The sequence below is a fragment of the Primulina eburnea genome, chromosome 4 (assembly GCF_022965805.1).
Source record: "Primulina eburnea isolate SZY01 chromosome 4, ASM2296580v1, whole genome shotgun sequence".
NCBI classification, from domain to species: domain Eukaryota; kingdom Viridiplantae; phylum Streptophyta; class Magnoliopsida; order Lamiales; family Gesneriaceae; genus Primulina; species Primulina eburnea.
The window spans coordinates 20,918,363-20,935,684 of NC_133104.1; the positions used below are offsets into that span (position 1 = coordinate 20,918,363).

General features: G+C 40.6%; 1 long non-coding RNA gene across 2 annotated transcripts; it reads left to right on the forward strand.

Moving 5' to 3' along the window:
- The first annotated feature begins 15,283 nt into the window (after positions 1 to 15,283).
- On the forward strand, positions 15,284 to 16,440 carry LOC140830906 (uncharacterized). 2 transcript variants are annotated; one of them, XR_012117704.1, is made up of 2 exons: positions 15,284 to 15,555; positions 15,684 to 16,440. It is a non-coding gene; the product is annotated as an uncharacterized lncRNA (long non-coding RNA). The 2 variants fall into 2 exon arrangements; XR_012117703.1 differs by having other exon boundaries at positions 15,806 to 16,440.
- The last annotated feature ends 882 nt before the right edge of the window (positions 16,441 to 17,322 follow it).

A 17,322-nucleotide genomic window follows, 5' to 3' on the forward strand; every position in this document is an offset into this window, starting at 1 on the left:
CATGGGCTTAGCCGGATACTATAGAAGATTTATCAAAGACTTCTCCAGTATGGCAAAGCCAATAACTCAATTGACGCAAAAGAATGCACCATTTGTTTGGTCAGAGGAGTGCGAGTCTAGCTTTCTAGAGTTGAAGAAAAGACTGACTAGTGCTCCAGTATTGACGATACCTTCAGGTACGGGTGATTTCGTTGTATATTGTGATGCTTCTCATAGAGGTTTGGGATGTGTTCTTATGCAGCGAGGCCATGTGATCGCATACGCCTGGAGACAATTGAAGCCACATGAAGTTCGATACCCCATTCATGATCTGGAATTGGCGGCTATCGTATTTGTATTAAAGATTTGGCGTCATTATCTCTACGGCGAGAAATTTGAAATCTTTTCCGATCACAAGAGCCTAAAGTATCTATTCTCTCAATCAGAACTGAACATGAGGCAGCGTAGATGGCTTGATCTTTTGAAAGACTTTGACTGTGAAATCAAATATTATCCAGGGAAGTCAAATGCAGCAGCAGATGCATTGAGTCGTAAGGTATGTTCTTTGTCCTTATCGACGATAGGTGTTAACAAGTTAGTTGAAAATTGCTGTACATCTGGATTAGAATTTGATACAGAGAGTAAGCCATTACGACTTTTTACGATCCAAGTTGAGCCCAATTTGATTATGAGGATCAAGGAAGCACAAAGAACTGATCAGAATGTGCAAAGATCAATCCAAATGGTCAGATCAGGGCATGTATCCGAATATCAGGTACGAGATCATGTGTTGTACGTGAATAACCGTCTAGTTGTGCCAGATGTTGCAGATTTGAGACAGCAGATTCTGACAGAGGCACATTGTAGTCGATTCAGCATCCATCCTGGTGGCAGAAAGATGTACAATGACTTGAAGACACAGTTCTGGTGGAAGCAAATGAAGTCGGACATTGCCGAATTTGTGTCTAAGTGTTTGAACTGCCAACAGGTGAAAGCTGAGAGGAAGAAGCCTGGTGGATTACTTCAGAGTTTAGCCATTCCAGAATGGAAATGGGATCACATTTCCATGGATTTCGTGACAAAGTTACCTAGATCATCCAAAGGCTGTGATGCAATTTGGGTCGTTATCGACAGATTGACCAAATCAGCTTGTTTCATCCCGTACCGAATGACTTACAGACACGATCAGATGGCGGAGATATATATTCGAGAGGTAGTCAGATTGCATGGAGTGCCGAAGTCTATCGTATCAGATCGTGATCCACGATTCACTTCACACTTCTGGCACAGTCTACAGCAGGCCTTAGGTACGACATTACACCTGAGTACTGCTTACCATCCTCAGACAGACGGACAGTCAGAACGGACTATCCAGACATTAGAGGATATGTTGAGAGCCGTCGTGCTAGATTTTGGCATTGGTTGGCAAGATTCCTTACCTCTTTGCGAATTTTCTTACAATAATAGCTATCAGACGAGCATCGAGATGGCACCGTTTGAAGCTTTGTATGGCAAGAAGTGCAGATCTCCGCTATACTGGGATGATATCACTCAAGTACCAGAACTTGGGCCAGATATGATTCGTGACATGACAGAGAAGGTGAAACTCATTCAGAAGAGGATGAAGACAGCACAAGATCGACAAGCAAAGTATGCCAATATCAGACGTAGACCGTTAGTATTTGAGGCGGGAGATAGAGTATTTTTGAAGATTTCTCCATTCAGAGGCGTTGTTCGATTTGGCAAACGCGGGAAACTATCTCCTCGATACATTGGTCCTTACGAGATTCTTGAGAAGATTGGCGATCGAGCTTATCGACTTGCACTTCCTCCTTCTCTATCCGGGATACATGATGTCTTTCATGTATCGATGTTGCGTAAGTATAGGCCAGATGTTTCTCATGTCATTCAACCTGACGAAGCGGAACTTGATCAGACTTTGAGCTACGTAGAACAACCGATACAGATCCTTGATCGAAAAGAAAAGATGCTCAGAACGAAGAATATTCCACTCGTGAAAGTTCAGTTGAGTCGTCATGGTATTGAAGAAGCGACATGGGAGACGGAAGCAATTATGCGACAGGAACACCCTGAGCTATTTATATGATGTAAGTATTTATTCAGTTTTAGATAGTAATGCTGTTTTAAATACTTTAATTGATTTATTTTAAGTTCGAGGACGAACTTATGTCTTAGAGAGGGAGAAATGTAATGCCCGAGGATTTGATTATCGTAATTTGCTATGAGATTAGTGAATTAAATAGATATAACTGTAAACGGGCCACTACGAGACCAGATTGGATAAAGAATATAAATTTCACCAATTTCGGGCAGAACTAGTGGCGCCCGAGCGGTAGAAAGTGACCACCCGCGCGCCAATGTTCCATGGCATCATGTTCGGGCAGAAGGTGTGGCGCCCGGGCGGTAATTTATGACCGCCCGAGCGCCAGAATCTCGCATGGCGGGCAGAACCTTCCGCGCCCGGGCGGTAGATCTTTACCGCCCGAGCGTCGAGCTCGCGCCCGGGCGGTAAGTTTCGACCGCCCGAGCGCCAGCAAGATTTGGCCGAAGGAAGCCACGTTTCATTGGCATGCAAGTGACGAAATATATAAACGTTATTTGCCTCAAAATTGATAAGAATCAGAAGGGAAAAAGCTCCGTGAAGCTTTTGGAATCCTTACGTGGGTTTATTGCAATCCGTCCGTCAGATTTGAAATCCGACTTCGGTACCGTGTTCCTATCGTTGTAGGCTACGCGTGGACGTAAGTTTTACTATGTTTTGGCATGGCTTGAAATTATGATGTTGTAGGAATCAGATATGATTCATATATGTTGTTTCTGACATATTAGACATCGTATAATTACAACCGGATTTAAGAACGGACACCGTATATAATTGTTATGAATTTTAGAGTTGAATTGACTGGGTTTTGATACCAGATTTATACCATTATCAGTTATAAATTGGGGAAATTGATGTAATTGTTTATTATAGAGATTGTGCAGTTGAAATGAGACTGAGATCAAGTAGTGACTTGGATAGGTGTTGATTAGATAAGAGATTGATAGATTTTGTATCAACATTTCCATTTCAGATTCGTATTATCAACCGTGACAGCAACTGTGCGACGAAAGGTATAGTACATGTTTTGTTTGGGGAATCACGACTCAAATGAGATCACATTTGAGTTTCCCAACCAAAATCACATACTTATTTTATTGTTCATACCTTGATATGATTATGATTGTTATAGATTGGTTTATAGAACTTGTATGCAGATCTTGCTATGCTTTGTTTACAGATCGTGTAGCATTGCATTATGCTTGTTTACAGATTTTGTATTCATGCATTAAGATAGGGCAGTCTGGAGATCAGGCAGACTACTAGATGTTCGGCGATATCTCAGCTTAGGGGAAGATCACCGCCCCTATTGTAGACGCGGATACAGATCAGGCCGAAGTCTAGGAATAAGACGTACAGCACCTCGATTGGTAGGGTAGGTGACAGCCAGTGACGTCTTATTCACAATGGGATCCCTAGAGTTTTAGTCGAGTCGCATCTAGACATGATTAGGCTCGCATTGCATGATTATATATGAATGACATTCATATTAGCATGTTTCATGTTTTAGATTGTTGTATTGCATGTATACATGTTTATACTGGGATTTGTTCTCACCGGTTTTCCGGCTGTTGTTATGTCTGTATGTGTGCATAACAACAGGTGGGGCAGGATCTGGGTCACGACAGAGATGAGCGATGGACATAGCGTGGTGATCACGGGCCTAGCAGATGGACTAGTAGAGTTACTTTTATCTTGTACTGTATTTCACTACTAGTTACAGAGGATGGATTAAAACAAGAAATGTTGTATCCTATGTTTGTATATTATGTTTGCATGTTGTGAAATAAATAAAGAACTGATGTTGTTTAGTTACATTTGAGTAATGTAAAAAGCGAAAATTTGACCCACTTTTATATTATTGATCCATTTAATCCCAAGACAAAGAATTAGAGCCCGGGTCCCCACATCAACACATCCATATATATTCTGAAATCTGCATATACTCGATCCATACATGCTGGAGAATCGAACCCATAGCATATGACATCCATAATTCGATTCGGTAGTGAATATATCAAGCTCATACTATCAAGAACACATATCTTCAATAAAATCATAAATTCTCCAACACATATGTTTCGAACCATGCTGAAAATGTATAAAACTTACGTCACTTTGTAGCCGTCAATGTAAGGAACACAAATCTAACCTCGGAATTAAAATCGGGACACAAAATTATTCAAAAGCACAAGTTGAAAATCAAAAGGACATGAAGCTTTCTTCCAAGCCTTCCCTCGACTCTCCGGTTCTGAACTAAAAGAGGAAGATGACACATATCATATATGCATGGCAAAAGGGCAAGTGGTTTATTTTTCACTTGACACGCAAGACCGTGGGTGCGGTGTACTCGGGAGCGCGGGTGCGCTATGCTCTCGGCAGCCCCATGATTTTTCCAAAATTCGATGACCGCGGGTGCGGTCATGTTATTACCGCGGGTGCGGTGACTGTTCGCACAATTTCACCAATTCTCTATCAAGGCACCGCGGGTGCGGTCCTTCTTGTACCGCGGGTGCGGTGGGGCTGCGGCCCTGCTGCTCAAATTTCATAATTCATGCATTCTTATCTCTACAATTCCGACATCAATAATACCGATAATTCTCGAGCCTTACAGATCTCGAGACTTTGACATCGACTGTTCAACAAGAAAGGTATAAGCTATGTTTGTTTGGGAAGCCATAACTCAAATAAGATATTATTTGAGTTCCCAAACCAAAACCACATACTAGAATTATTGTATATATGGTATCATGTTATGAATTGTTTATAGAATTATATTCAAATCTTGTAACATGATTATGCTTTGATTTTAGCATTGCATTTACATATACATGATCATTGTGATATTCAGATATGAATATAAGCATGCTTTGTTTACAGATTGATATTCATTGCATTTAAGATAGGAGAGTCGTTGACAGTCATTGTTAACTATCTAGATGTTCGGTGTATCTCAGCTTAGGAGTAGCCATTACTCTTATTGCAGCCGTTGATACAGTTCTGACCGAAATCTAGGAATAAGACGTACAGTCACCCCGATTGGGAGGGTAGGTGACAGCCATTGACGTCTTATTCACACCGGGATCCATAGAGTTCTAGTCGAGTCGAGTCCAGACATGGTTTGATTCGCATTGCATTGCATGTGCATATGATGTCATTCATGATAGTATGTTTCATGTTTAATTGATTATATGCATGTGTACATGTTTATACTGGGATTTGTTCTCACCGGAGTTTCCGGCTGTTGTTATGTCTGTATGTGTGCATAACAACAGGTGGGGCAGGATCTGGGTCACGCAGAGGATGAGAGATGGACATAGCGTGGTGATCTCGGGCTTAGCAGAAGAACTAGTAGTTGTACTTTTGACATGTACTGTATTTACTTACTAGTTGTTAATAATGGTTGGAACAAGACATGTTGTACCTTATGTTTGTAATTTAAATAAAGAATGTACGCTTGTTTATATACATTAGATTTAATGTTGTAAAACGAAAAATTTGACCCAGTTTTTATAATAACGATCCATTTAATCCCAAAGAAAAGAGTTAGAGCCCGGGTCCCCACAAATGCAACTATTATATAAGCTCCCAATATTTACATGTCTGATATCTTCATAATCATCATGGCCATCATCTTCCAATATTGATCATCCACTATACTATATTTACAAATAAATATCAATGGCAAATAGGGATACATCTCATGGGGTGGGAACGGGCCATAAACCAAGCCCACTTTATAAATTGATAATTTTTACAATCATTCAACACAAAATATCCTAGCATACACCTAGCAAATTGGGCTTGGGCTTTTGATCATCCTTCATGCATAAATCACATATCATACACCATCAATTAATTATCACAATAATTAATTGATCCAATATTATATATCTTGATCCAATCACTAACCGCCACGATTATAAACTAAATTAACAAAGTATACAAACACCTTTGTCTACTTTCAAATTAATTTATTTATAACCGAATTTCTTGTAAATCATCATTTACTATAAATATTGAAAGTCCAACTTAAAATATTTATTTCATGAGAAAATGTTTGCAACTTTTGTAATTTTAAACTTAAGGGCCCAAAAACTCATTTTTCACCAAAAACATTTTGGCCAATTTAAAATTCACAAATATGTTAGCCATCCAATGGCCCAACAACTCAAGGCCCATGACACTTTGATATTTCAAAACACCTTTTGAAAACCCTAGTCATCATCGCCGTTGCCGGAGCTCCGTCGCCGGATTCCCGCAACAAAAATATTTTTTTTTATTTTTAAATGGGGCTGTTCGGGCAGCCCTTCGGGCTGCCCTAGCTGCCCGAAATGGGCAGCCCCTCGGGCAGCCCGAGCTGCCCGAAACACCCCACAAAATGCCTCGGTTTTGGTTGCAAAAATTACACTCATGCGGTTAGAAATCGATCTCAATATAATATCTTGTAGTTGCTACAAAAAATCGTAACCATAGCTCGGATACCACTTGAAATGGGATCGGTTACGGTGACCGGAAGCACAACGGAAGTTCAAAAATCGAATTTTTATCAAAGAATTTTCGGCCACCTCAATTTTGTGCAACAAATACAATAAAAACACAAAATGACATTCATAGGGTGTTTGAGAGATATACCTATCAATCTTTAAAAGATTGATTGTGGCTCCAACTTTGTTTTTAAACAACAAAGCTCTTGAATGGATGACAAGTCTACAAGCTCTCCTTTGAGCACTCCTTGCTCAACTATTAAGCCCACCACCAACTAGGTAGATCCCCTCATATTTTGCACTAGAAAAATATGAGGATTTTCAAAGAGAAGTGCAAGATTTCCTCAACCAAAAATTGAAGAAAAGTGGAGAGAAAATTTGATAAGAATTTCGGCCAAGTGCATCTAGGAGGGAAGGAGAATGAGTTAATTCCTTGTCTTGGTCTTGCAAAAAGCTAAAGGTAAAAGTAGCATGCCAAACCTTGATATTTGAAAAAGTTGTCTCCAAATCTTCACCTCCCATGCATGCATATATTATATGGTTGATTAACAAATTAAAAACCATGGACTAAATTTAATTATCTCAAACATATTTGAGACTAATTAAACATTACTTGAATTTGTTAGAGTAGGTGCCCGTCGAGCCAAGTGTTGGACGAGTGTTCACAATGAAACTCTATGTATAAGCAATCTTTATTTTAATAATATTTGAAATTATTGTTTTGGCAAATCTTTATCTGTATACCCATGCTATTTGCATAGATAAAGACCTTGAATATACAAATAGTAGAAAGAATATGAGATGCTCATATGATGAGTATCATGAAACTCATATTTGGAATACTGTATATTCTAAACAGTTCCTAGTCGATTCAGCCGCCGCTAAGAAGGATATAGGCCGCTAGAGTTCGAGACTAGTATCTGCGATGTGAGTACCATGTTTCATTGGTAGGGGACATTGTGATGTCCGAGCATGCAGATAGGTGCTCCTGGTAGAGTGTACTGAACAACCTTCCATAAAATGACTATCCAAATGGTTCTCACTTATCGAGTGGAAAAGTCCTAATTTATGGTTGTACACCATTAGTCCTTATGACCCAGGACAACATTGAGACTCTATGTGCTAGAATTACACTTTGACTTGTTTACCGACTATCATGGGGTCATCAGGTGGCAAGGTTGGGTGTTCTGTCGAAACATATAGGAGTCGATGCATTTTAGTCGGGGATTCACCGCTTACCTTCGGGTATGGATATCCTATGTGTTCTCATGTGTATGTAGGTTTGTAAGGCTCGAGATTATTAGTTTTCATTGACGTACGACTCGGAGGATATGAGAATGCATGTCATAAGATGAAAGTACAAAATATTTCATGTGTGAGAGGCCGCACCCGCGCTTAGAACAAGAGTGCTTCCGCGGTCATAAATTAGGGATTTTAGTAAGAAAAATCGAAGCCACACCGCACCCGCGGTGCTAGGAGACACCGCACCCGTGGTGGATGTCCAGTAGGGTGCCTAATTTTGACATTGCAAGACCGCACGCACCCGCGGTGCAAGTAGACCGCACCCGCGGTGACAAGACCGCACCCGCGGTCTTGCAGGGGCCGCACCCGCGGTCGGTACTTTTGGAAAATGATAAGATTGCCGAGAGCATAGCGCACCCACGGTGCTAACATGACCGCACCCGCGGTGCTGCATGCGAGAAGTCCACCCCTTCTTCTTAACGTGACACATGGCATGGTATATATATAGAATGGTGCTGATTCGTCATTCTTCATTTCAGCAGCTGAAGAATCGAGATTTCTCTCTAGATTCCTCAATTTCTTCAAGGTTTTGAGGTAAGATATTTTAAGATTTAGCCACCCGAATTTAGTTCCGATTTCGGTTTTGAACTCCTTGCATCAAAGGCTATCAAAAGGTGTAAGTTTCCTTCAGTTACAACATGTTTTGATTCATATGTGTTGGGAGAATTATGATTGGAGTTAAGAAATATGTTCTTATGATTATAAGGATTGTAGATTTGAAACCGGAACGAAGAATGATATCGAACTCAATTGTTATGAGTTTTAGCATATATTGACATGAGATTATGCAGATTTTGAGATCTTGACATAGATATTATGATGATTTTGAGTTGAGAATTGTACAATGTTGATATATGTTGAATTTGGAGTAAACGGTATCGAAGAATTATGTCGTTATGCCATCGATTTATACCGAGATTGATTAAGAATTGTATAAGACATGTTGTGAGTTGTTTGTTGATATGGTATCTATCAACAATTGCCATTTCAGATTTGGAGTGACAGAGTTGGTATCCTGACTTCGAGACTTCGATTTATTTCACAACAAGAAAGGTATAAGCCATGTTTGTTTGGGAAGCCACAACTCAAATAAGATATTATTTGAGTTCCCAACCAAAATCACATACTAGAATTATTGTATATATGGTAACATGTTTATGAATTGATTATAGAGTTATATTCAAATCTTGTTACATGATTAGGCTTTGTTTATAGAATTGTATTCAAGCATGTAAGATCATTGTGATATTCAGATATGAATATGAGCATTCTTTGTTTACAGATTGATATTCATTGCATTTAAGATAGGAGAGTCGTTGACAGCCATTGTCAACTATCTAGATGTTCGGTGTATCTCAGCTTAGGAGCAGCCTTGACTCCTATTGCAGTCGTTGATACAGCTCAGACCGAAGTCTAGGAATAAGAGTACAGTCACCCCGAGTGGGAGGGTAGGTGACAGCCATTGACGTCTTATTCACACCGGGATCCCTAGAGTTCTAGTCGAGTCGAGTCCAGACATGGTTTGATTCGCATTGCATGTTTATATGATTGTCATTCATTATAGCATGTTTCATGTTTAGATTGATTATATGCATGTATAGATGTTTATACTGGGATTTGTTCTCACCGGAGTTTCCGGCTGTTGTTATGTCTGTATGTGTGCATAACAACAGGTGGGGCAGGATCTGGGTCACGCAGAGGATGAGAGATGGACATAGCGTGGTGATTTCGGGCTTAGCAGGAGGACTAGTAGTTGTACCTATGGCATGTACTGTATTTAATTTATAGTTGTTGACTATGGATAGAACAAGACATGTTGTACCTTATGTTTGTACATTATGATTGTAAAATAAATAAAGACTTTATGCTTGTTTATACAACATTAGAATAAATGTGGAAAGCAAAAAAAAAAAATTTGACCCACTTTTTATATTAATGATCCATTGAATCCCAAAGAAAGAGTTAGAGCCCGGGTCCCCACAACAGGTGGTATCAGAGCCATAGGTTCTGTAGATTGAGATAGAATAGAATGAGAGGGGTAGATCGAGTCATCTTCCTTATCTATATAATGCTAGCATATCATGATTTATTGCTTCTCTATTACGTGTTGTGTCATCTGATTTGATTGCAGCATGTATTGGTTAAGACTGAATCAGAACCGATTCTGGATCAGAGGTAAATGATCGGAGGAGGGCTGAGACAGTTGGTATAGATTGTATACTAAACTGTTTGTATAGCAGATCCATGCCTCCTAGAAGAGCAGCCGTTCCTTTACGACCACCCGCACCAGACGAGGGTAGCACATCTGGTGATACGATGGATGTCACTGCTACGCCCATGGAGACTCTATTAAAGCGATTCCAGTCATTCCTTCCACCGACCTTAAAGGGTACAGAAAATGCAATTGAATGCGAAAGCTGGTTGGAGGATATCGAGATGTTATTCGAGTCTCTGGAATATAGTGACGAGAAGCGAGTGAAACTCGTTGGCCATCAACTGCAAGACGTGGCTAAGTATTGGTGGTTGAATATAAGGAGAGCACTAGAACAGCGTGGCACCGAGATTACATGGAAAGCATTCAAGACAGAGTTTTATCAGCGATTCTTTCCTGTATCCTACCGTAAAGATAAAGGCGCTGAATTTGCAAACCTGAGGCAAGGGCAATTGAACATTGAAGAGTATGTTGCTAAATTTTCTTCTTTGCTTCGCTTTGCACCTCACGTTTCAGGTAATGATGAGGCCGTAGCAGATCAGTTTATAAATGGCCTGAATCCAGATATCTTTACGTTGGTGAATACGGGGAGACCTAACAACTTCTCGGATGCATTGAATCGTGCCAAAGGAGCTGAAGCAGGGTTACTGAGACAACGTAGTGTTCCGTATATTGCTCCGAGTCCGAGACCACCACTACCTCCAGCACAATATCCTCCTAGATTTGATAGCGGCGGTAGTAGCATTGGACGAAAAGATCAATTAAAAGCGAAGGGCAAACAGTTTAAGAGGGCAGGGAGCAGCTCGTCGAGCTCCAACGGGTCAAGACAGAGAGGTCCTGGCCAGAGTTTAGAGGTGACGAGTGGATATTGCAGTGCGTGTGGAGGTAAGCATGCCACAGAACAGTGTCAGGGTGTAGTGGGCAGATGTAACATATGCAAGCAACCGGGTCATTATGCCAAGGTCTGTCCTCAGAGAAGTGGTGCATCGAGATTTCGGGGTGCAGGGTCATCAACATCTGTAGCTCAGCCTGAGAGGCAAGCTTCATCTGTTCACTCTTTTCAGCCGCCACCTACACAGACCCAGCCTCGAGCCAGAGGTGGTCAGACAGGGAGTCAGCCTCAGAGACAACAGGCTCAGGTGTTTGCGTTGACAGAGGAGCAAGCACAGGATGCCCCAGATGATGTCATAGCAGGTAACTGTTCCCTTTGCGGTTATCCTGCTTATATATTGATAGATACGGGTGCATCGCATACATTCATATCAGAACGATTTGTATTATTGCATTCTCTGCCTGTTGAGTCATTGTTAGATGTCTTGTCTATTACTTCTCCGTTAGGAAGTGGTTTGATATCGGTGACTACGGTTAGACATTGCATCTTACAGTTTGAGGGTCATGAAATTGATCTAGATTGCATAGTACTTGGGCTAGCTGACTTTGATTGCATTGTTGGAATTGATATGCTAACAAAGTACAGAGTCACCGTGGATTGTTTCCACAAGATTGTCAGATTTAGACCAGAAATGGCAGAAGAGTGGAAATTCTACGGTAAGGGTTCCAGATCTCGGATTCCCTTGATTTCGGCTTTGTCTATGAATAAGTTGTTGCAGAAAGGAGCAGATGGGTTCCTTGTGTATGCTGTAGATGTACAGAAATATAGCCCGACATTGGCAGATTTGCCAGTAGTACGGGAATTTGCAGATGTGTTTCCAGAGGAGATTCCAGGGTTACCTCCAGTGCGAGAGGTAGATTTTAGTATTGATCTGATTCCAGGTACCACTCCTATTTCGAGAGCCCCGTATAGGATGGCACCGATAGAATTGAAAGCACAATTGGAAGATTTGCTAGCCAAGGGATATATCAAACCTAGTGTATCTCCTTGGGGTGCTCCGGTACTATTTGTGCGAAAAAAAGATGGATCGATGCGGTTGTGTATCGATTACAGGCAACTGAATAAGGCAACGATAAAGAATAAGTATCCTTTGCCTCGAATTGATGATTTATTTGATCAGTTGCAGGGATCCTCAATTTATTCTAAGATTGATTTGCGATCCGGATATCATCAGCTCCGAGTTCGAGATGTAGATATACCGAAGACAGCATTTCGAACCAGGTATGGGCATTACGAATTTATTGTCATGCCTTTTGGTTTAACTAATGCTCCGGCGGTATTTATGGGCTTGATGAATCAAATCTTTCAGAGGTATTTGGATGATTTTGTTATTGTCTTTATCGATGACATTCTGGTTTATTCTAAGAACAGGAATGAGCATGCAGAACATCTCAATATTGTGTTGCAGACACTGAGAAATGAGAGATTGTATGCCAAATTGTCAAAGTGTGAATTTTGGTTGAATCGAGTTGTCTTTTTGGGACATATCATATCTGGAGATGGTATTTCTGTAGATCCGAGTAAAGTGGAAGCTGTGATCAATTGGTCGAGACCGACTTTTGTGCCAGAAATACGCAGCTTCATGGGTCTAGCAGGATACTATTGGCGATTCATCCAAGATTTCTCCCGTATTGCGAAACCAATTACACAATTGACACAGAAGAATGCGCCATTCCTATGGTCTGAGGAGTGTGAGTCTAGCTTTCTAGAATTGAAGAAGAGGCTGACCAGTGCACCTGTCTTGATGATTCCTTCAGGTACGGGTGATTTCGTTGTATATTGTGATGCCTCTCATAGAGGTTTGGGATGTGTTCTTATGCAGCGAGGTCATGTGGTCGCATATGCCTCAAGAAAGTTGAAGACTCACGAGACTCGATACCCCATTCATGATCTTGAATTGGCAGCTATCGTATTTGCACTAAAAATCTGGCGTCATTATCTTTATGGCGAGAAATTTGAGATCTATTCAGACCATAAAAGCCTAAAATACTTGTTTTCTCAGTCGGAGTTGAACATGCGACAGCGTAGATGGCTTGATCTGCTGAAAGATTTTGATTGCGAAATCAAATACTATCCAGGGAAGTCAAATGCAGCAGCGGACGCCTTAAGTCGAAAGGTTTGTTCCTTATCCTTATCAATGATGGGTGTTACAAAGCTAGTTGAAAATTGCTGTTTCTCTGGACTAGAATTTGATACAAGTAGGAGGCCACTACGACTTGCTGCTATTCAAGTTGAGCCAGACTTGATTATGAGGATCAAAGAAGCTCAACGAACCGATCAGAATGTGCAAAGATCGATTCAGATGGTCAGAGCAAGACATTTATCCGAATATCAGGTATGTGATCATGTTTTGTACGTCAATAACCGTCTTGTAGTGCCAGATGTTTCAGACTTGAGACATCAGATTATGTCCGAAGCACACTGTAGTCGGTTCAGCATTCATCCTGGTGGCAGGAAGATGTACAATGATCTGAAAACACAGTTCTGGTGGAAACAGATGAAATCAGACATCGCAGAGTATGTGTCTAAATGCTTAAATTGCCAACAGGTGAAGGCCGAGAGGAAGAAACCCGGAGGTTTACTTCAGAGTTTAGCTATTCCAGAATGGAAATGAGATCACATTTCCATGGATTTCGTGACGAAGTTACCTCGATCATCTAGAGGCTGTCATGCGATTTGGGTAGTTATCGACAGATTGACCAAATCAGCTTGTTTCATCCCATACAGAATGACTTATAGACACGATCAGATGGCGGAGATATATGTTCGAGAGGTAGCCAGAGTACATGGTGTGCCGAAGTCTATCGTATCAGATCGTGATTCACGATTTACTTCTCACTTCTGGCACAGTTTGCAGCAGGCCTTAGGTACGACATTACACCTGAGTACTGCTTATCATCCTCAGACAGACGGACAGTCAGAGCGGACTATCCAGACGTTAGAGGATATGTTGAGAGCCGTAGTGCTAGATTTTGGCACTAGTTGGCAAGATTCCCCACCTCTTTGCGAATTCTCTTACAATAATAGCTACCAGACGAGCATTGAGATGGCACCGTTTGAAGCTTTATATGGTAAGAAGTGCAGATCTCCGCTATACTGGGATGACATCTCAGAGGTACCAGAACTTGGGCCGGATATGATTCGTGACATGACAGAGAAAGTGAAAGTCATTCAGAAGAGGATGAAGACGGCACAAGATAGGCAAGCGAAATACGCCAACATTAGACGTAGACCGTTAGTATTTGAGCAAGGAGACAGGGTGTTTCTAAAGATTTCCCCATTCAGAGGCGTTGTCAGATTTGGCAAGCATGGAAAGTTGTCTCCTAGATACGTCGATCCTTACGAGATCCTAGAGAAGATTGGCGATCGAGCATATCGACTGGCTCTTCCTCCTTCTCTATCTGGAATACATGACGTTTTTCATGTATCGATGTTGCGTAAATACATGCCAGATATTTCTCATGTCATTCAGCCTGACGAAGCTGAGCTTGATCAGACATTGAGCTATATTGAACAACCGATACAGATTCTTGATCGGAAGGAAAAGAAGCTCAGAACGAAGATTATTCCTCTAGTAAAAGTCCAATGGAGTCGTCACGGCGTTGAAGAAGCGACATGGGAGACAGAAGCCGACATGCGACAGAAACACCCCGAGTTATTTCAATAATGTAAGTATTGATCTAACTTTGATGTTATTACTTTTGATGCTTGCATTGATAGAATGATGTGCGATTTCGAGGGCGAAATCATTTCTTAGAAGGGGAGAACTGTAAGGCTCGAGATTATTAGTTTTCATTGACGTACGACTCGGAGGATATGAGAATGCATGTCATAAGATGAAAGTACAAAATATTTCATGTGTGAGAGGCCGCACCCGCGCTTAGAACAAGAGTGCTTCCGCGGTCATAAATTAGAAATTTTAGTAAGAAAAATCGAAGCCACACCGCACCCGCGGTGCTAGGAGACACCGCACCCGCGGTGGATGTCCAGTAGGGTGCCTAATTTTGACCTTGCAAGACCGCACCCGCGGTGCAAGTAGACTGCACCCGCGGTCTTCCAGGGGCCGCACCCGCGGTCGCTACTTTTGGAAAATGATAAGATTGCCGAGAACATAGCGCACCCACGGTGCTAACATGACCGCACCCGCGGTGCTGCATGCGAGAAGTCCACCCCTTCTTCTTAACGTGACACATGGCATGGTATATCTCTACTATTTTATTAAAAATCTGATGCATATAAAAACTGCCATGCGGACACCAACTTTTTTATTTACCATTTTGTCCTTTTATTCACCTAAAAAATATCTCTCATAAAATCACTCCTTATCTCCAACAAACCGTTCCACGCAACTACCCACCACGATTCTCTCAGATAGGGTTGATTTACCTTCACAGATCTTCTCTATACGCGGGATCGGGATGGACCAAATACACAATCTCCTCCAACAAACACTCGGTTGAGGCCTCGACGAACCCAACACCATATCCATTGCACTCAATCTCCAGCCTCCTCTCTGCCAGTTCAAATTCAATTTTCCGGCTAAGAAATCAAGGGTCCTCTGGTAAGTTTAAAAATATCTTCCTCTCAATCGATCTGATTGTTATTCGTTCCGAGTTCCGCATTTCAATACTGAAATATGATTGAGTTAATGTATTCTTTGATTGAGTTCATCTATTCTTTTTTGTTTAGAATAAATCAGGAAAGTAGATGGCAAAAAGAGCAGCATAGGTGAAGTATTATGCTGTGATGATAAATAAGCATTAGAGAGTGAGAATGCTTCGACTGAGTATATATTGTACTATTGTCTTGAGTTCTAGACATGAGATCAAGATTGGAAAGGGGTACGGCTCCATGTTTACATAACAGAGATGTAGGATTTTAAAGGGAAGGATTGCTGTTAGGGGCTTGAAAGATGAAATGGATGGAGGCAAAGGTGGGGGGCCGTCTGGCCAGAGCTGGGATCCTAGATTCAAAATCGAGGTGCCATTCGAACAAAGACCGGTATGTCTCATGTAATTCTGTTTTCTTGGACATTTGAATTAATTCCTTCTGTGGAATTCCTGAACATCTCGGAACTTCATCGTAATCCCTGAAGATGATTGATTGAGAAAAAAAAGATTGACGATCTTGAGTAGAATAAAATATACGAGGTGTTCTCTCATGTCAGATTACCTTTGACACCGAGAATGTTCATGCCACCACCATAATCCCATCCCTTATGTTCAGTTGCAACAGAATCATGCCACCAACAAAATATTGTGCTTTCTTAGTTAAATGGGTCCACGATCCTTTTTCTTCCGCTTAGGAGGACTTTGGTTAGTCACTTTCACAGTCCTGGGAGTGCCTATTGCAGGAGCAAGCTTCAATCTATCAAAGGTACTGGAACTATATGGACATTTTTTAAGGATAAGGTTACGTAAAAAGTTTATATAGATCGATTAAGAAAACAGACAGGATCTTAGACTGCTTTAACATTCTGTTTGAATTAATTCCTTCTGTGGAATTCCTGAACATCTCGGAACTTAATCGTAATCCCTGAAGATGATTTAGGATTGTGAAGTTGGGGTTTATTTGTAATTGCTTTGGTTTGGCTGTAAACTTTGGAACTTAGCGTCATTTAGCGATCGTTGTAAATTTGAAATTTGTAAAATCATTTTTGAAAGAAAATTCTCTAATGTTTGGGTGTTCGGTGGGTGGTGTTGGGAAAATTACAAGGATTTAATGTGTTTTATACTAAGGTGGATGGCCACCATCTGTTTCGTTGCCTCTGCCACTAAGAATTATTATATGATTTGCTGACTAAAGAAATCTGAATTTCTTTTTGGAATAATAGATGAATTTAAAATACTACTTTCTTCAAATTCATATGGAAATGTTGTCTGGATTTTATATACATATCAATGGACATCATTTGTATGGTTTTTTAGTGATTCCTTTGTTGATTTAAATCATCCAATTTCCGAATTTTCCTATGAATGATTCAATATCGAATTTGTATTTTATCTCACTTATTTGTTGGTAATTAAAGAATGACAAATAGAGCCATAACATGACCTCCGAAAAATAATCTAATTTTCTGTAATATTCTGTTCGAAATATAATTGAAGTTTGATGTAATTGTAATTTAATCATCAAGTTTTATTTGCACCATTAGTCATTGCCCTTAAATGTTTGATAAAATGTGCAAAAAAAATCTTTTTGAATAATTGGTAGTGTATTTGTTAATTTCAATAGATCGTATTTGCATTTTTTTTGGGTGCAAACGTTGTCTAATGACCATACCTTCTTAGATGGTAGCAAAGAGTTTCTTATAAGCACGAGTTTTCAT